The 20,846-nt window shown below is 37.7% G+C and overlaps 1 long non-coding RNA gene and 1 pseudogene across 1 annotated transcript; both read right to left on the minus strand.

Moving 5' to 3' along the window:
* Nucleotides 1–1,004: 1,004 nt before the first annotated feature.
* Nucleotides 1,005–2,092, minus strand: LOC136697250 (chemokine XC receptor 1-like; annotated as a pseudogene).
* Nucleotides 2,093–17,959: 15,867 nt separating this feature from the next.
* LOC136696227 (uncharacterized) lies at nt 17,960–18,731 on the minus strand. Its single transcript, XR_010802592.1, has 3 exons — nt 18,609–18,731; nt 18,340–18,447; nt 17,960–18,073 (listed from the first exon to the last, which is right to left on the minus strand). It is a non-coding gene; the product is annotated as an uncharacterized lncRNA (long non-coding RNA).
* Between the last annotated feature and the right edge of the window lie 2,115 nt (nt 18,732–20,846).

Here is a 20,846-nt window from a genome sequence, read left to right on the forward strand (position 1 = left end):
TGACCCTGAAGTGGCTACAGGAAATGAATTAAAGTTTTTAGCTACGTTAATGAGTTATGTAAAGAGGTTTATTTACATTGTGGATTGACAGATTTAAATCTAGTATTTTAGTCCAAAAAAATAGAACGGCATGAAAAAAATGTAAAACAAAACTTTTAAAAAAAATGACAATTTTGTTACTTTACATTGATAATACAATTACTTAGTAAAACTTTTTTTTTCAGTTTAAATATTTATATTGTCAATAGTTTTTTAAAATATATACTTATTAAAATGCAATTTTTGAAGAATATGTGACAAATGTATTTCAAGTTGCACTGTAAATCAATATAAGTGTAAAACATGCTTCATTTTGTATCTTCAGTTATTTTCATGATTAACTTGAAAACATGAATCTTTGGTTTTAACTTAAACATGACATTTTGCCTGGTTATTTGGGTCATGCATGTTTTTGTGCATGTTTCCACACTGTATGCTTTATTCCCACATCAAACAAACACTGCACTGTTTTCGGTCTACATTGTGTTTTTACAGTAACTGTATGACATATGAAACCTTTTAAAAACATTTCATATTTTCCTTGTTATGGAAACATCCACTATATTTTATTGTTACTTGTGTTGTAAGACAATATGTTAGCCACCGTTTAACACACCAGATGTGTACATAGATGTGATTTTTTTAAGGGTGGTTTTCTTCTGAAAATAACAGATAATATAGAAAATTGTATCATAAGTGAGCTGCATAATGGACTTTCCACAAAAACAATTCCACTTTTTTTCCAGAAAATTGAAAGGATAATTGCTATTGATAACAATTAAATAGAAATTAAGGGTGATTACACACACACACACACACACACACACACACACATATATATATATATATATATATATATATATATATATATATATATCTTATTGAACATCCCTCAAAGAGCACCATCTTTGTAATACCTTATTTAATACATACCACATAATAATTACAGCAATGTGCCAAGAGTTTCAACAGCTGGTCCAAGGCCTTGGAATTTCTGTAATGCTCTGTGTGTTCTGATTGTCGGCATTGTCAGTCTTACTGAGTAAAGATACCTCCATAGTTGTTTCATGGTCACTATATTGAGCCCTGAGAACCCAGAATTTCTGGCCATTTGGTGGGGTCCTTGAAACTTTTTTCACAAAAAAAATCTGTAGAAATGTCTTCACATGATTTCTGAATTTTACACCAACAAAAACATAAAACACTGGATTAAGACAGCAGTGGGAGAAAGCTAGAAGTTTTGAAGACGTAAGGTGCATAATCAAGATGATCACTGACTTTACAATCTGCAAAAGTCTGTATTCCAAAATAAACTAATGACTTCAAAAATATGACTATGTTATAAGGAGCCCAACCAACAAAGAACACAGCCACAATGCAGAATATGAGTTTATAGTCCTGTGTTTCTTTTTTGTTCGGGACTTGAGGACAGTCTGAAATATTCGTATGTAGAAAAAGCCATGACCAAAACTGCAACCACAAAAAAACAGTTTTGTTCAAATGTAACAGCAATGATGGTCGTTGTGCTGTTAAACTCACAGTGAAGACTTTTGGGGTGATCTGGGTCAGACATGACAGAGCTTTGCACTGAGGCTGGTATTGCTGCTGCAGCACTCACCACCCAAGCCAAGATGGGAACAACTGCAAACTTCTGACCTGTCTCCCAGTCCGACAGAGGGTAGACCACCGCTACATAGCGCTGAATAGTCAACAACATCAGGAAAACACTGCTACTGTAAAATCCAGTAAAGAAGATAAAGTTGACACCTTTGCACAATGCGTCTCCAAATATCCAGCCTCAGATGAAGTAACAGGCCCAAAATGGAAGTCCAAGAGTGAACATCAGGTCAGACACAGCCAAGTTGAGGATGAAGAGGTTGGTCAGTGATTTCAGGGACTCGTAGAGGGCAAGGATCACCAGAACCATTACGTTACCAATGAGACTGAGAATGATCACGATGGTAAAGAATATGGGAATTGCAATAGACCCAACCCTTGCTACAGTTTCCTTGTGACATATTTCATCAGCTTCCTCATCATAAGTATCATACATTGGTACACGTTTATTTTCTGTATCTGTACTGTGTTCTGAAAAGAAAAAAAAAACAGATTAGTACTGAATCTCGTCTCAATACAGTTCTTCACTTAACAACACATGAAGTAAGGAAGTTATTTCTGTGTGAGAAGGTCATCATTACAGCAATTCAGTGAATTTATAAAGTCCAGTCATTTGAATCATTACTGGCTTTAAATCTAAGATAAGATAAAGTGAAAACCTGAAAAAATTAATGTGGTTTCTTTAGGTTTAAACCAAACTTTTATCTTTTTAAAATGTCAAGATATTAGAACAGTTTGAGCTCTCGTTTGAACTGAAAGGAACAATTCAGGAGAGGGTGGTTCTTACAGTCAAACTACTCCCCATTCTCTATATTCCTCATTAACAGAAACTGAAAGCTTTTTTATTTTTGTTTAGTGAGCAGTAGTTGTTATAAATTTTCAGAATTACATGAATGATTTGTCTCTCAGTGACTGCAAGCTGCTCAGGACTGGATGCATGGTTTGAGCACCTGCCCCTTTACCCTATTTACCCTCAGTGTATTTAGGTGTTGTCTTGGTTAGTGAGTGTAATTGCTGTATTTTAGGTGATAGTTCCTCAACTCTATTCTATCCTGGCAGTACAGGTGGATAGGCTTTATTCAATATCACTGTCACAAACCATATATTAAAGCTCTGACATTCTTTTTAACAAAGTATCACTTGCATATTGTGGTCATGTTGATTACAGCCAAACAATGTAGTACTCACAGACAGTTTTAATGGAACAGGAGAAAGTGATTAGTGACAACGAATGAATGAATTTACACAGAGCAACCGTAACATTATGACCACTGCCTTGTTTCTACACTCACTGACCAATCTCTGAATTCCACTGACCTCACAGGAGGCCGTTATATTTTTATAATTAAAGACTACAGTCCAGTGGTTGCTATGTATTTTATTTCCTCCATTTCACCCTTTTCTTACATGGTCAGGACAGAACCACTGCAGAGAAGGTATGATTTAGTTGGTGGATTATTCTCAGCGCTGCAGATAATAATGTGGGGGTGTGTTAGTGTTTGTTGTGCTGGTACAAGTGGATCAGACACAGCAATGCTGCTTACATTACCATGTACTCTCACTGTCCACTCTGTTACAAACATGATGGTCAACCTTGTAAATGTAAAGTCAGAGACAGTAGCTCATCTGTTGCCATACAGTTTGTTTTGGTCTTTCTCTAGCCCTTTTTCAGTGGACAGAGGATGCTGTTGGCTGGATTTTTTTTGGTAAATGTCTATAGTCCGATGCGCACAGTTCAGTGAGTTGCGAGTTCTATCCTGGTTGCAACTATATAAATAAAGTCCAAGCCACGTGAAGAAATAAAACTTGTTCTGTAATATATCTTGTTTGAGAGCAATTGAGCATTAATTAGAGTCAGTTTCACCACATTGCAATAGTCCTTCTCCAGCAGAGATAAACAGGTTGGTAAAGTTAGATTGATAGCGGATATTCGGGTTTCACCCCACTTCTTGCTCCATTATTTCCATTTCACTGAGTACATGATGTATATTGTACAAAGATATAATATAATGTCCACTCATGTATAAGTTATTAAGTATAATTTATTGTACATAGAGATTTGCCACATGTGAAAATGTGTCTAAAATGCAGCATGATTTCTTTAATGGATTTTAATAATTAGATCAGTGGTCCCTAGTCTAAAGGTCCAGGACTCACTAGAGATAGGTCTCTCAGTCCAAGACAGATAAGATTAAGTGAATAAAATGCTTACCTTAGAAAATATATTTACCTTAGTTTCACAAAAACAACCAACCTATATAAACAGAGGAGCTTTGGACTGAAGTGAGAAGATATTGGCTAATTTCTCAGCAAGCTGTCCATTAGGGCTTGTTAAAGACGAATTTCATAAAACTGAGAAAATATCCTTAGACCCCAAAGGGTTAAGCGGGAAAATATTAAGTGGGAATGAACGCAGCTCCGCGTAAAAAAAATCCAGTCAGAAGAGAAGATTTTATTTGTTTCTTGTAGCTCACAAAAATAAATAAATAAGTAAATGAATAAATAAATAAATAAAATGACAAAATAATTTTTAAAGTCTCTGTTGTCATTTGGAGATGCTCCCAATGGCTGGTTGGTGCTAGAGTTCTGCATTTCGCCATGTTGACAAACCTCTCTGGCTCTCTCAGCCCTCTGCAATGTTCACATGTCACGTTTGGAGCTTGTAGATATACAGAAGGTTGAGGGCCTGAATCAATCCCACCCACAGCATACATGCCTTGGTTTGCTTTCCACACACATTCAGCAGTTGCTTGACCTCTGTCACAATGGACACATTTACTGGATCTTGTTGCACCGTGGGATTATGGATCGCATCCATCTTCATGGTTCAGTCCTCCCGTGCGTCTTCCATGTTTAACAGGAAGAGAAAACAAATGCAGTTTTATTTTAGAGTTAACCTATTAACAATAATTTTCCAATTCAATTTATTTTCCTGATCGAGACATTTATTTCAACAAAACCTGGCTGCACCCCCACCCCCCACTTGTGTTTGTGTGTGACCATAGAGGTCATACAGTCACTGCTAATGTCAGTTTTAGCTTAATTCATAGGGCATTTTCTAAACTTCTCAACAATATGAAAGTCAGGTTTAAAATATAAAGTAATAGAATATCAAAATCCTAAAGAAGAAAAAAATGTCAATGTGTGTAATGTATGTTTGTTTATTTATTTATTTACATTTTTTTAATTGTCCCTATAGTGGTCATTTGACTGCTGTGACTAGTCTGTGCACTCTGATATTTTTGGTAAGGGAAGATCCGTATGTCTCCCTAACTAAACGTTGAAATCACGTACCTAAATGTCGTTCAATCAACGTTTTCTTAAGGTTGAAAATGAAAGTTGAAAAGACGTCCAAACACAGACGTTGAAAAGACGACTAAAAAAGTCACATTAAAGACGTCCTTTTAAAGCCATTATTTCAACGTTGAAATCACGTACCTAAATGTCGTTCAATCAACGTTTTCTTAAGGTTGAAAATTAAAGTTGAAAAGATGTCCAAACACAGACGTTGAAAAGACAACTAACAAAGTCACATTAAAGCCGTTATTTCAACACATGTACCTAAATGTCATTCAATAAACACTGAATTAAAGTTGAAAAGACATCCAAACATAAACTTTGAAAAGAGGAGTAACAGAGTCACATTACAAATGTACTTTCAAAGTACAGTAGGTTCCATTAAGAATTTAATGGTTCAGACTGGATTTTAATGGTGTCAACATCTAACAGTTTTCATCATGTAACCCATTAGCACTTAATGGTTCCTAATAGTTTAACCATTATTTCTTTTAATAGTTTCCATTATGTAACACTTCTATTAGTATTTAATTGTACCTGTCAGTTCACAATCCCGGTTGGAAAAACATTACACCCATAGGTAAAAGCAAAATATTTATAAACATATTGGCAAATTTTTGTAATTAGCCCAAAATATGTGACTCAAACATGGCATACATGTATAAATGTATTAAAAAAATCAAATAAAATTATATATATATATATATATATATATATATATATATATATATATATATATATATATATATATATATAATGAAAATAATATTCTGTATTCGATTACACATGTAAATGAAACAAAAATTTGCATACTAAGAAAATGAAGTACAGATTTGAACAAAGTACAAAGTATAGAGTGCACAAAACTTGTCACTGGGGCTGTACCTCTTTTAGGTACAATACAGTAGCTTTCAGTGTTCTTTTATGTAGTCATGTTTTTGTACTAGTTAATATACTTGGAACCATAAGGGGCTAAAATGTATCATTAACATTAGCTTTATATATACCACACCAGTGACAAACCATTTTGTACCCTGTAGTGACTAAAGTGTACCAGAATTATTAACACAAATATTCATAATGACTTTCTGTGCTGTTTATTTAGTTGTAAACATGCACAATATAGATTCAGTTAAAAAAAATAAATGTCAATAGAAGTCTATGAAATTGCAAATGTAAATGGAATTATTGAATTGTAATTTTGAGATAAAACTTGCATATACAAAAGGGAAATTTAAATTCAAACTTAGAATTTTATTGCCATTTTGCCTATATTATATTTTCATTTTTATTTTAATACTGATAAGCTTTCATAATCAACAGTGTACAAAACAATTACTTATGTAAAAAGGCAAAATCAAAAATATAGCAATTTTTAAATTAATAAAAATCCACCTGAAGAAGAAATACGCAAAACTGACATTTTAATATATACATTAAAATTTACCTTTTTTTTTATCTGTTTAACCCAATACATTTAATTAATAAAAATATGACAGTGGAAGGAAAATTATTGCTTGTGTTTTCAGTACACATCTTCTGTTAGAATGAAACATGAAAATAGTGTACTGGCAGTCATATACCACAGGTTATACTGTACATGATCACGCACAGGCCAATGTGTTGTTTGAGTTTGGCAAAGGTAAACTTTCTATGCAGAAATTGTGTGCATTGGTTCAGCGGAGGCATGAAAGGTACAGGAGGTTGATCACTCGAGTCACACTCTGCAACTCCATGTTTAAAATGCATCTCTGGAGAAATGTCATGATGTTTTCAGGTGTGCAGGGTATTCAATTTTGAAGTCGTGATACATACAGGAGTTTGTGAAGAAGGCCTCATCTACTGCACTATGACAGCAAACCTCAACTCAGCTTTCACCACACTCTGACTTCCTCTGGAAACACCAGTTTCCCAGTCCTGATCTTTCAGGTGAATTATCAGATATAATGTTGTAGGTTCACCCTACAGAAAAACAGAAATAGACTTGGCATGACAAACTAAGACATAATACGGACTTTCCATTGACTGTGACTATTTCAGTTGGTGTGGCAACAGTTTACTTTATCATACTTAATGAGGGGGTCGGAGTTGTAAGTCAAGAAAAACAAGTTTATTCTTGAAGTCAGTGCCTATACATCATGAAGAAAAATGCTTTAATAATGATCCCATACCTATTTACTATTAATTTACATTGGTGCCCCCCTCTGGAGTTTGGTGTTTTCTTACTTTGTCTGCATGGGTTTTGTCATTACCACGACGTATTAATCTTATATCAAGTCTAACTATAATACTTGAAAGAATAAGTTTTAATAAAAGTTTGTAGTTCTTTTTAAAAATACTTGAAAGATGAAGACGACTTCTTGGAAGATCAGCAGGCTCTTTATTTTCTTAAAGCATTGGGGAGCAGTCTCAGAAGCCTTCTGCAGACTCACTCACAAAGACATACTGAAAACCACAGTTTACATACACTTTTTGGGGTGAGATCATCTCGCCCCTCCTATTAGGCTGCATTCCATAGGACCCCAATTAAAATGATACCCTCATCTTCTAGGTATGCAGTATATCATAGGAGCCCAATTAAAAAGGTATCCTTATCTTCTAAGGATGTCATATATCATACTGTACCAGACATTCTCATGCTACACCATTCTCCTTTTTTTTCTACAGAGTTCAGGCCTGAGTTATAAACTCAAGTATCCCTTTGACCATTCTAATATCCTCTGCCACAAAACTCATTTGTTTAAAATAATTCTCATGTCTTTATATTATTTGACTATTACAGTCACATGTTTTCTATATTCTTACCTCTGGGGAAATGTCCCATGCCTGATCTATGAATAAGTGGATTCATATATTTTTCATATGTTCACTTTTTTCCTAATTCTCCATCATTCCCCCTTTCACGACTACTAGTCGTGAACCACTGCATCTTTTTATAAGTGTAAATAAAGGTGCATATATACATTTATATAGTTAGTATATACTGTGTATAATAGCTGGATATATGTGTCTGAATAATGCAGAGAATTGGACTAAAAAGTAAAACATACTATAAAAAATAAACATACCAAAACATACCAGCATTCCTCCCAGACAGGTCATACTATTGTATGATAGAATACCAGGCAGGTACCCTTAATAAGACACATCCTAGCACGGGCGGCTATAACAACTTTTAAAAATGTCGACTGTCCTTGGACAAACTGTCCTGGGTGACTTTAAGAGTCAGTCAAAACTGGAGGCTTGCACAGCTTATATACATAGACCATGCTCATCAAGCAAGCACAAACCCTCTCTTGGGTAATAGGTCCATAATGCTGAATCTTCAGGTCCTCCTTTCTCCCATTATATGGGCATTTCACAACTGCTCAAGCCTTATAGCCCTGTCTTTACACACTTTCACAGTCTTTGCGGCTAATCAGCCAATACCCAATAGGTCAAATTACATCCTAATATTGACTACCATACAATACAGAGTCTATCTGGGAGTGATGTATATGTAAATATTTAGCAAGCTTAACTGTCCCTGTTCCTAATAAACAAGAATGGCATGTGCAACTGCATTTTCTCATGAGTAAATACAAATGAATATATGGATAATTGAGTACAGCAAATAATAACAAAAAGAATAACATATGAGTAAATACATGGATAACATGAAGCATGCAAAGAAGGTGTTTGCTCCTGAAGACGTTATCTTCTACCTATTGTGATTTTACATCACATGGATAGGCACGTTGCTGACTATAGGGAGAGGTTGCTAGCACTTCACCTGAGTCAGATGACTTGACGATCCGAGTTGGTGTAAGGTCGGACATGACATGTCACACGAATAGTTTGAGAAGATCCACTGGATTGTACAGGTTGAAGTACGGGATATTGTCCTGTGAGTCCAGATATAATCTTTCCCACCATATTGCGAATAAATGGCATAACACAACTTCCCGTCAAAATAAAAAGAAACAAAAGCAAAAACATAACCATTCTAATCAACACAGCTTTCCATTGGCCTGAAAATAGCCCAGACAACCATCCCTCTCCAGGGACTCCTCCCTTTGTGTTGGCCACATGTTCATCTCTCAATTCCTTTAATTGTGTCATAAATTTAGTGAAATTACCATCTTTAGCAGTGTTCATAGGAATGTAAGTACAACACTCTTCCCCAAACAGAACACAAACACCATCATCTGGAGCTCTCATAGAATCAATAGCAAACCTATTTTGTACCACCATTTTAGAAGTTGCATCTATCTGCTGGCCTAAAGAAGCCAAAGCACCAATAGTGATATTCATAAACCTTTGCTGGTTGTACCAAATATAATTAATCCAATGGGCATTTTTATAAGTCTGATGCCATGGAAAAAAGGCTACCCAACTGTCAATATTAGAGTGAGACATTACCATGTGTTCAGCTGGTACGTCAATTGGCACTCCAGAATACGTTAAAGTAGGTTTCGAAAATATAGTGTCTTTACCTGCAAGCCAAGATGATACATCTCGCTTGTTCCGAGCTGTTGGTATGTGTACAGGTAATTGTGCAACCTGACCTGATAAAGTAACTGGAGCACAACATCCTTTCCAGGTAGGAGCTAAAGATTGAGCTATTTGTTTACCATCATCACAAACCCAAAATATATCAGCCACTGGTACTGTTCCCTCACCCAAGTCTATGTTCAATAACTTTATATTACTGTCCAGATCCCAACCTGTACTATTTAATTTTCTTGTGCATCTGTGAACTATTCCTCTCTCATTTGGGACAGAATATTGACAGAAAAAATATAGGTATGGCCATCCATCATCCTGCACCATAGGTGGAGGATGAGTGAATGGTCTGTACAATGTTGAACAACTGTGAGCCCGTTCAGGATTATAGTTAACATTCATGCTCCACAATAAGCAAATTAATGGGCATACTGTAGACTTATTTACACATTCAGCTAAACCTCCCAATGGAACAATTGTTGGGACCCCTTTTTTAGAGCAACACGCTATGCAATCATTGTCATCATTAGTAACATTTTTAGTCTCTGAATCAATAGTTCCCATTAGTATGTACAATTCTAGGGCTTCCCATTTGTGTATGACTACTCTGTGTGAATAATTAAGGTGTATACTTTCATAGCACATAAGCAAGTCACAATGTGCACTAAAAGTGAAAATCCCATGGCTTGAACATTGTCAATTTTTTTTTTTTTGAGTTCCAGTTGAGTGGAACTTACCCTTTATGTCTGTAATTGTATCATTAGCTCCTAAATTCTGATATTTCACAAAATAATCTTGCTCTATTTTGGACTGATTTAGGTAATGTACCATTATTAGTGCCAAGGCACAACGTATCTTATGAAATTGTTGTCTTGGTTTTTTTTAAGCTGGATTAACACAATTTGGAATTTGAGTACAATTAGATATACCTGGCCTATGTAAGCATGTCATTGACCTCGTGTATTTCTTATTTCCTCTCACCAATGTCCATTCATTAAGTACATTGTATTCTCCTGGTGAAAAACTTGATGTCCCCATGCATACTTGCTGACTATTTATTGGACAACAAACTAATCCTCCTGATGTATTCCAAGTCTGCTGTACTGCAGAATATTCTAGAGATAAGGCTACTGCTCGCTTCTCACGTTTGGGTGAAATTAGAACTAGACCATTACTAAATGACCATTACAGAACTAAATGTCATTTATTCTGACCTGTGTGGATGTGTTTAGTGATATGAACACATGTGTATCATTCAAATTACCTTGTGGGTCATTACCTGTGTAAGAAATACCAGCAGACAGAATGATTATCACAATGATACTGGACAACATAAACAATACACAAGTGGTTCCCTTCAGTCCACAAAGTCCAGGATGTCTAAATGGATGCCAACCAGGCATAATGTCAAATTATTCAGTCAGACTTAATTAGTTGTCCTGTGTTTTTTTTTTATTATTATTACTGCAGCAGAGGCGGCGCTTGGCTCACTCCTCAAACTGAGCTAAAAAAAAAAAAAAAAAAGAGTCTGGATGACTGTTTGCCAGCCGTTGCCTAGACTCAACATCAATCAGTCAGAATCAGTCAGCTGATGGTGGTGTAGCTCTAGTGACGCTCCTAGTTACCGGTCTTGTACTCTGCTCGGACCTGGCTTGATGACGTCTGGTGCTGGCGTTGTCTGGTCCCTTGCTTCTGCTCCTGTGTCTGTGCTTTGTTGTTGCACAGTGGATGTAGCTGATGGGAGTTTATTTATTTATTAATATATTTATTATTTATTTTTTTTTATTTTTTTCACTTGACATACTCTTGTAGTTCTTTTTGCAACTGTTCAAGGTTGGGGCCACAGGTGGGTCCCTTCAAATATGTTACTGGCATTGGTCGACCAGTTAACATTTCATGAGGCGTTAGGTGAGTGACTCTGTTGGTTGGCATTCTCATGCTCATCAATGCTAAATTCAGCGCATCTAACCAAATGATTTTCTGTTTACTATCTGCCATAATCTTTGCAATCTTTGCACAAATTATTCCATTTTTCCTTTCTACTCTGTCTTGTGACTGAGGATGATAAACACACCCTAGTCTGTGTTTGATTCTCAGTGCTTGTGAGATTTTTTGAATCACTTTGTTCACAAAGTGTTGACCATTTATGCTAATTGGCACTACTGGTGCTTCATTTGCCACTGTTGAGGCAACCAAATTCAGATACTCCCCCCTTAGGTCTCCTGGGCACCTTCAATACCATTCTTGACTCTGGCAATCACAACTGTAGTGGCCTGGCTTACCACAAGTCCAACAGTATACAGGAGATCTCTGATACTGTTGTGCTTCTGGCTGTTTTGTCTGCTGCACACTTACATTTACATTTACATTTATGCATTTGGCAGACGCTTTTATCCAAAGCGACTTACAAAAGAGGATCTAACATTCGAACTACAGCACAAATTATACAAAATACCTTACATTAAGTGCAATATGCCAGGAAGTAATAAGTGCATTAAAGAAAGACATTCAGTGCAAAAGATACTCTCGGAAGAGCTGGGTTTTCAATGATTTCTTGAATGAAGAGAGGGTTTCTGTTGCTCTGATAGTGCTTGGAAGCTCGTTCCACCAGCGTGGTACCAGAGATGAGAATAGCCTCAACTGACCTGTACGGGGGGTTGGTCGTGTTAGTAGGCGCTCCTTTGAGGAACGGAGAGGGCGGGCGCTAACGTATGGTTTTAAGAGTCTATTGAGGTAGATGGGAGCAGAACCAGTGAATACTCTGAAGGCCATCATTAGTGATTTGAATTTGATGTGAGCAGCTAAGGGTAGCCAATGCAGCTCAACTAATAGGGGCGTGACATGTGCTCTTGAGGACGTTGCAATAGTCTAGACGGGAGATTACTAACGTCTGAACGAGGAGCTGTGTTGTATGTTGAGTTAGGTATTGCCTAATCTTCCTTATGTTGAATAGGGAGAAGCGGCACGATCGAGCTACAGTGGTAACGTGATCTGCGAAGGTCAGCTGGTCATCAACCATGACACCTAGGTTTCTTACAACCTTGGTGGGAGACACTGATAGGGACCCTAGCTTGATGCTGATGTTGTGGAGAATAGCTTGCTTGGCTGGGAGGACCAGTAGTTCAGTTTTGGATAAATTCAATTGGAGGTGATGTTCTTTCATCCATGTAGATATGTCAGAGAGACAGTCAGAGATTCGAGTTGCCACTGAAGTGTCTCCTGGAGGAAAGGATAAATAAAGCTGTGTGTCATCTGCATAGCAGTGATAGGAGAAGCCGTGCGAATGTATGATTGGGCCTAGAGAGGTAGTTTACAAGGCAAAGAGGAGGGGTCCCAGCACCGAGCCTTGGGGCACACCTGTGGTGAGGTGGTGTCGCGCTGATGTTTGTCCAAGCCATGACACACTGAAGGATCGTCCAGTGAGATAAGACTCAAACCAGGAGAGTGCATTGTTCTTGAAGCCCATGTCAGTGAGTTTGTTTAGTAAGATGTGGTGGTTGACCGTATCAAATGCTGCTGATAGGTCGAGCAGAATGAGAACTGAGGATTGACCTGTTACTTTTGCATCTTTAAGAGCTTCCATTACTGACAGAAGTGCAGTTTCCGTCGAGTGGCCGCTCTTGAAGCCGGATTAGTTCGAGTCAAGAAGGTTATGTTGGCAGAGGAATTTTGTTGCCTGCTTAAAGACAGCTCTTTCAATGATTTTAGACAGGAAGGGGAGGAGAGAGACTGGTCGGTAGTTCTCTACTATAGAAGGAGCAAGAGCAGGTTTTTTGAGTAGAGGTCTTACTTGAGCTTGCTTGAAGGTGTTTGGAAATGTTCCAGAGGTTAGTGAGGAATTAATTACATGAGTGGCTGCGGACACAATGGACGGGGCTATGGTTTGCAGTAGGGTGGTAGGAATGGGATCCAGTGGACAGGATGTGGGACGGCCACCTCTAAGAAGATTTGATACCTCGTCTTCTGTGAGAGGAGTGAAAGAAGGGAAGGAAGCAGTAGGTTTAGGAGGATTCGAAGGGGGAGCCGGAGGCTGTGTAGAGGGGTCAGAAAACCGGCTGCTGATTGCAGCAACTTTGCTGGTGAAGAAGTCAGCAAATGCATCAGCGGTGAGGTTGGTTGCAGAGGGTGGAGGTGGAGGGTTCAGCAGAGACTTGAAGGTTGAAAACAGCTTCCGGGTGTCAGTAGCATTTGTTGATTTTGTCTTGGTAGAATTACTTTTTTGCAATGGTGACATTTGTTGAGAAGGCTGAGAGCAGGGATTGTAGTTGTGTCAGGTGTGATGGGTCTTTTGTTTTTCGCCATCTCCTCTCAGCAGCTCTGAGGTTAGTGCGCATTGATCGAAGGGAGTCAGTAAGCCACGGGTGGGGCTGCATGGGTCTTGCGGGTCTGGTAGTCAGAGGGCACAGGCGATCTAAGCTGGAGCTCAGTGTTGTGCAGAGTGACTCTGTGGCGTCATTGACCTCAAGAGATGAGAAGGTGCTGGGGGGTGGGAGAGCAGAAGTCACAAGGGCAGAGAAGTGGGTGGGAGATAGGTTGCGGAGATTGCGCCGGAAGGGGACAGGGGGAGCGGACACACTTTATTTCAGGGGCATACGGTGGGGGTCTTCCTTCGTCACTGTGTCACTGTATCTTTTCCAGGAACTTCCCTTTCTTTCTCCTGCATCCTCTCATTTTAATTGCATGAGTTTCAAAAGCTTGTATTATAGCTAAGCAACATAATTTCCTCCCTACCTGGGCCTTAGTTCTAGTAATTTTTCTTTCCACCATCTCTCTCACCTCCTGGCATAATTCAACATCAAATGAACTTCTAAGCGGCCAATGCTTTTCTTTTTTAGCTGTTTTTTTATTCCACTGCTTTATGCATTCTGACAATTCTGCCTTCGTTCCTACCCCTTCAAACAACATCAGGAAAAATGGTATAATATCTTTTTTCGTTTTCATTAAGTTATTCCCCATTTTCACGTCACTACTTCAACTTAAACTGTGTGTTTGTAGTGTAAACAAACTAATCCTGTGTTTGTGTATATGTGTGAGAATAGATTCACACTTCCCTTACTCAGTTTGGCTTCTCTCTCTCTCTCTCTCTCTCTCTCTCTCTCTCTCTCTCTCTCCTTCTACCTTGTACTGATGGCACCACCTGCTTTCAGCTTTATTCTGGTGGTCCTGTAACACAAATTTGCTTGACAAAAATATATACATGTTAATTTATCCACATTAATTCCCTACCTTATTTTATGTATGTTATTCCAATTATTACTGGTATCATTTACATAATTTAAGCTCAGCACAAGTGTATCTCTTAATTCTCATCCTGTCTCTTTGTACACCCACAATGCTCTCCTGGAGCTGCATTCCTTTGAGTGGGTCTGGGGTTAAGCACAGTCTCCTCATTCCAGTCAAACTCCATACATGCACTACACCCATTGGAAAAAAAACCTAGTTCAAACGCACCCAATCTCAGGAGCTCCAAACCACTGTACAGCACTATACATCAATATTTTTCATACATTTATATTTTTAATTTGCCCCAGAAACTGTTATTTTCCATTTAGACCAAATCAACGTGGCTTTTATCAGTATGTCACAAATCAAAGTCCTGTCATTTCTCTTTTTCAAGAGTGAATCTTAGGCCTTACACACTTGTTAGGAGAGACCCCCCAAGCAAACCATAAGATCTCAAAGATCCAGCGAAATTGAGAGAAACTTAGACCCGTGATCTCTTTTTTCTCCCAATAAAAGCCATCATATGGAGATTTCAAATTTTTTCTCCAATACTAACTTACCCATGATTACACCTTACAATTTCCCCAATGTACCCTCAGCTTTAACACCTTGCTGTCCTTTTTTCTATTCTCAGCATCTAAAAAACGTCTTTCTGGAGCTCATTGTTTTATAGTCTCCCAGAAAGCTCATAAGAAACATCTTTCTGGAGCTCTGTTTTCTTTAATTTACAGTCTCCCAGAAAGCTCATTGTTTTTACTTTTTATTTAAAAACGTCTTCTGTTCAAGGCTCATTTTCATAACAAATACAAAACCCTCAATTTAGAGGTTCATAAAATTATTTACTAACTGTCCTTGAACGAAGCTCATAAATTTTACCATTACAAATTTATTTCCCTATTAATTTCTAAATCTTTCATTCTTTATCACATTTCCCACTTTCTCTAAACACTTTTTTACTCTCTCTGATACTCTCTGAGCAGCAGTGTTTTTTTCCTACTTTCTCTAAACACACACACAGAAAATGTATGGCTCTTTACAGCACAAGGGAGAGACCAGTTCTGCTCACACTCTCATGATGAACCAAAGAAAGGAGGGGGGTGATCATTCCCCCACCTGCACTCGGCACTCACAAACATCTCTCAGCTGACCATACACACACACACATAGAAGGGGAAAAGGAGGGGTTAGAGACACACTCACGCTAACACACACACACAGAAACAGTCCTTTTTTTTTCTAAACTCACTAAGCTTACACACACACACACACACACACACACATCACTTTCAACATTCAACACAATTCTCATATTCGACTCATTCACACTTTAACAGCATGCTTTTATTTTCTACCTCTACTTATTTCCTTATACCTTTATTCCTTATTTTTAATTTATGCTACCTTATGAGGTGTAATAATTCAAAGAGAGGCAGCATCAATACAGTGTTCGTCAACAGTGTTTTGAGTGGGCACCCCTAATTAAATCTCTATATCACATCTCCAGTTTCTCATCAAACTGACCTAAAAAATCACCTAGTGAATTTTTCAGGGTTTACGGCCGGGCTAATCCCGCCTCAGCATGAGGGCTTAATCCAATCTGCAACATCCTTTCTTTATTTAACTTAACTATTAACCATTACTTAACCATAGACAAACAAACACACAACACTTAACTCTTGGTACTTTTCATGCGCATTTTTTCTCTCTCTTTCTGTGCACTTTTATTTTTCCTTCTCTTTTCTCTATTCTTTTCTGAGCTCTTTCTCTTTCTGTTATTACTTTTTATTCAGCCAAAGGTTTTTTTTTAGTATTTTTATGCTTGTGGCCTTTTTTCTGAGCTTCCACTCTGCAGTTGTGTAAGTCTCAGCAGCTTTTTAAAGGACCCACAACTGTATTTTTTATATTTAGGACTTTTTTAAGGCTGTTTTTTCCTTTTATTCCTTTTTCTCAAAAGTTGTTTAATCATGCCTTTCTTCCAATAAGCCTTCTTTACATAACAAACTGCATTACAACTTTTTGTGGCAGAGAGACACAAGCTCATCAATATGCAGAATTTATATGAAAAAAGGCTCTGCTTACCCGTTTTAATGATGCATGCTACGATGAGGTTGGTTATCTCACCCCCAAAATGAAATGCACAAGTTCTGGTGCTTATAACGATCTTTTGCCACCGGTCGGGGCCTCTCAAAGTCCCCTTAGTATGGGCCACCAAAATGTCGTTACCACGACGTATTAATCTTATATCTAGTCTAACTATAATACTTGAAAAAATAAGTTCTAATAAAAGTTTCTAGTTCTTTTTAAAAATACTTGAAAGATGAAGACGACTTCTTGGAAGATCAGCAAGCTCTTTATTTTTTTAAAGAATTGGTGAGCGGTCTCAGAAGCCTCCTGCAGACTCACTCACAAAGACATACTGAAAACCACAGTTTACATACACTTTTTGGGGTGAGATCATCTCGCCCCTCCTATTAGGTTGCATTCCATAGGACCCCAATTAAAATGATACCCTCATCTTCTAGGTATGCAGTATATCATAGGAGCCCAATTAAAAAGGTATCCTTATCTTCTAAGGATGTCATATATCATACTGTACCAGACAATCTCATGCTACACCATTCTCCTTTTTTTTCTACAGAGTATAGGCCTGAGTTATAAACTCAAGTATCCCATTGACCATTCTAATATCCTCTGCCACAAAACTCATTTGTTTAAAATAATTTTCATGTCTTTATATTATTTGATTATTACAGTCACATGTTTTCTATATTCTTACCTCTGGGGAAATGTCCCATGCCTGATCTATGAATAAGTGGATTCATATATATTTTTATATGCTCACTTTTTTCCTAATTCTCCATCATTTTCCTCTGTGTGCTCCTGGTTTACTCCCATGATCCAAACACACATTGGCAGGTGGATTGGCTACTCAAAAGTGTCCATTGTGTGAGTGCGTGAGTGAATTTGTGGGTGTGTGGTGCCCTGTGAAGGACTAGTGCCCTGTCTAGGGTGTGTTCCCACCTTGCTTTGTCTTACTGGAATTCTGTGAAGCTGCTTTGTGACAACATCAGTTGTAAAAAGCGCTATACAAATAAATTTGATTTGATTTGATTTGCGCAGAGTGAATCCAGGTAGTATGTAAATATTTTGTACCCACCACAACCTTGAACTGGACAAGCAGACAATGAATGAATACATGAATGAATGAAAGCACAGAAGCCACATTGATGCAATAATTGTTAAATTATTATTTAGGTCAAATGTTTAAATCAAACCTGTAAGCTTTGAAGTCCTCTCATCTCAACGTCAGTGTGGCAATGTGTATTTTAGTGAGTACAGCTGTAAATCCATTGCTGAACTGGTGAATTTTGTTCACTGTTAGGGTATGGATTCCATCAACCTCATCAGACAACTGTAAAAACAAAGCAGAACACAATAGATGAAAGCTTCATTATAATAATCCAATAAATTATATCAATAAAACAATAGTGTAGTGCAAATAAGCTAGAATAAGGAAACGATATTAGACAAATATTAATATAATAGAATATTAATAATGGTCTTACAGTAAAAAAATAATATAAATCTAGTATATTATAGTATTATATTATAAATATTATAATAATATTATACATATTATATATAATATTTTCAGAATTATAAAAGATACAATAATACTTGTATGATGTTGGTTCACTTGCTACCGGCACTGGGCATTTGGTGACAATGCTGTTGATGCATCTGTTGACTTCCTTGCCTGATAAAATTACCGAAACCTTCAGATCTCTGCAACATTGAAAAGTGGCACATTTTCTAGCTTTTGCTTGAGTGACATATGCAAGGTGTGCTGGAGGATGGACAGTATTGACTCAAAACATGTATGCATCAGATCACAGCTTATAAGTTATAATATTATTACTAGTTCTACAATATAATAAAATACATACTTGCATTACTGTTCCCCACAACATTTATATTTCACAGTTAAACCTTTGGTAACATGAAAGTACTCCATGTTAGTTGGATACCTAAGTGGGAAAAAAAATTGTCAGTCTAACAAAATATTGTATCATATGTAAATGTTTTGGTGCACCTGATAAAATTATATGTATTGATTTTCTAAGTAAAAGTAATAACAGAGTACAATACATCGATATTTTACGCACAACTTCAGATAAAAGTACCGTTCATCTGATGATTTTCACATATTTGGAAAAGCACAATTGTGGCCTGCGCAAATGGTATTGTATGATTTTACTTTCCAGCCCAGCACTTCTTTTAATATTTGGTTAACATTCGCATTGTTAGCAAGGTGGCTTGCATGTAACTGCAACCCAGACCTGCTGAAATAAATGTCAAAAACATTACTGTTAATAATGTAATATTACTATGAATTTTTTTTTTTATACAGAATGGGTTAACTATTATCCTCCTCTTCTCCTTCACTTGTCTTCACTGAGATGCTAAACTAGCATAGCTGTTGCTTTGCTAGAGCTCTTTAAATACTTATACTTTACCAGAATGAGTGAAACTAAAGTTTTATTAAGATTAAATATCACTTACCTCTGAATATACGAGCCTCCTCCGCTGTTTTAGTAATGCCTGCTTCCACAAACCGTTGAAAAATCATCCACTGAAACTTATTTTGACGCTGTATTCAAACTCAGAGTAACCGTTATCTGAAGGGGAGGGGCTCTCTCTCTCTTTCTCTCTCTCTCTCTCTCTCTTTTAACTGATTTAAAACGCATTCCGGACGTCCACTGACAATATTAATTTGTCCAAAAATAACAGACACATTTTGGATGTCCACTGACGTTAACTGGTCCTGTATTAACTGATTTGTTTTAAGCCCATTGTGGACGTCCACTGATGTTATCAGTTCGTCCCAATATAACTGACTTGTTTTGAACGCATTTCGGACGTCCACTGTCGTTATCAATTGGTCCCGGAGTAACTGACTTGTTTTCAATGCATTTTGGATGTCCAATGATTGGTCCCGAAATAACTGACTTGTTTTCAACGCATTTCTGATGTCCATTGACGTTATCAATTGGTCCCGAAATAACTGACTTTTTTTCCAACGCATTTCGGACGTCCATTGAGGTTATCAATTGGTCCCGAAATGACGGACTTGTTTTCTACGCATTTCGGACGTCCATTGACGTTGTCAATTGGTCCTGAAATAACTGACTTGTTTTCAACTTGTTTCCTGGGATTTAATGCTAACGAAATATTCCGGAGATCCTAGAGCCCAGGCAACGGAACGTTTTTTTACGTAATGACGCCCAGACAATAGAAGGATTTTTGCGTGATGGCTTCGTGAATACAAAGGTTAGGGTGTTTTTTCCTAGATTCCAGTGTTAATTTTGGACCAATGAGTGCCGCTGTCCTCGAAGCACTCTCCGCACGGATTCGCTTACGGCTCTTAGCAGGCGGGTCAGAGGTGATTGAACCTCTGTAGACCAATAGCAGGGACTCAGGCGTAGACAAAGATAGACTATGTGCAGAGATCACTCACTCGCTGGGTTTGGGTAAGGGAGGAAGCGCCCGTGAGCCCCTACGGCTGAATGAGTGCTTTAGAGATGTACAGAAATGGCAAACCCATGTTCACCAAACCCCAGATATACATTAGTAAACTGCAGAATAGTAGGCGTTTCTTGTTGTATTGGCTTTGTTCTCTATTTGAGTTTCTCAAATGGAAATTAAATGGTGGAAACTAAAGCCTGGGTGTGAATAAATATCTTGCCCCAACGGCCATCTTTAATTTAAACCCTGAATTATCATTGTGTTTTATTTAGAACCTAAAGAAATCTAGGGTTAGTGATTGCTCGGGGATAGTCAATTCCCCCAAGTAGACGGCTGCATCCGAAATCGCATACCTCCATACTACACGGTACTCTGAGGTACTGGTGCTGTTGTCCCACCGCTCATGAACGATCACTCGGGTTTGTTGATGCTGGAGCAGGGAGATGCCAGTGTTTCAGAGTTACCTGCTGGTTCTCTCCTTTTAGACTGACTGTTGTAGTTAAACCCGCCGGAGTCGCTCGCCACACTCTGACAATATTCATATAGTCTATTATCCATGAACAGAAACTGAAATAATGCCACCCCTCTACTCCTTCTGAGTTAACGACTGCCCTCCTGTCCGGCAGGACAACTGAGGGAAGATTGGCTGCTGACGGCTC

The sequence above is a fragment of the Hoplias malabaricus genome, chromosome 5 (assembly GCF_029633855.1).
Source record: "Hoplias malabaricus isolate fHopMal1 chromosome 5, fHopMal1.hap1, whole genome shotgun sequence".
NCBI classification, from domain to species: Eukaryota; Metazoa; Chordata; class Actinopteri; order Characiformes; family Erythrinidae; genus Hoplias; species Hoplias malabaricus.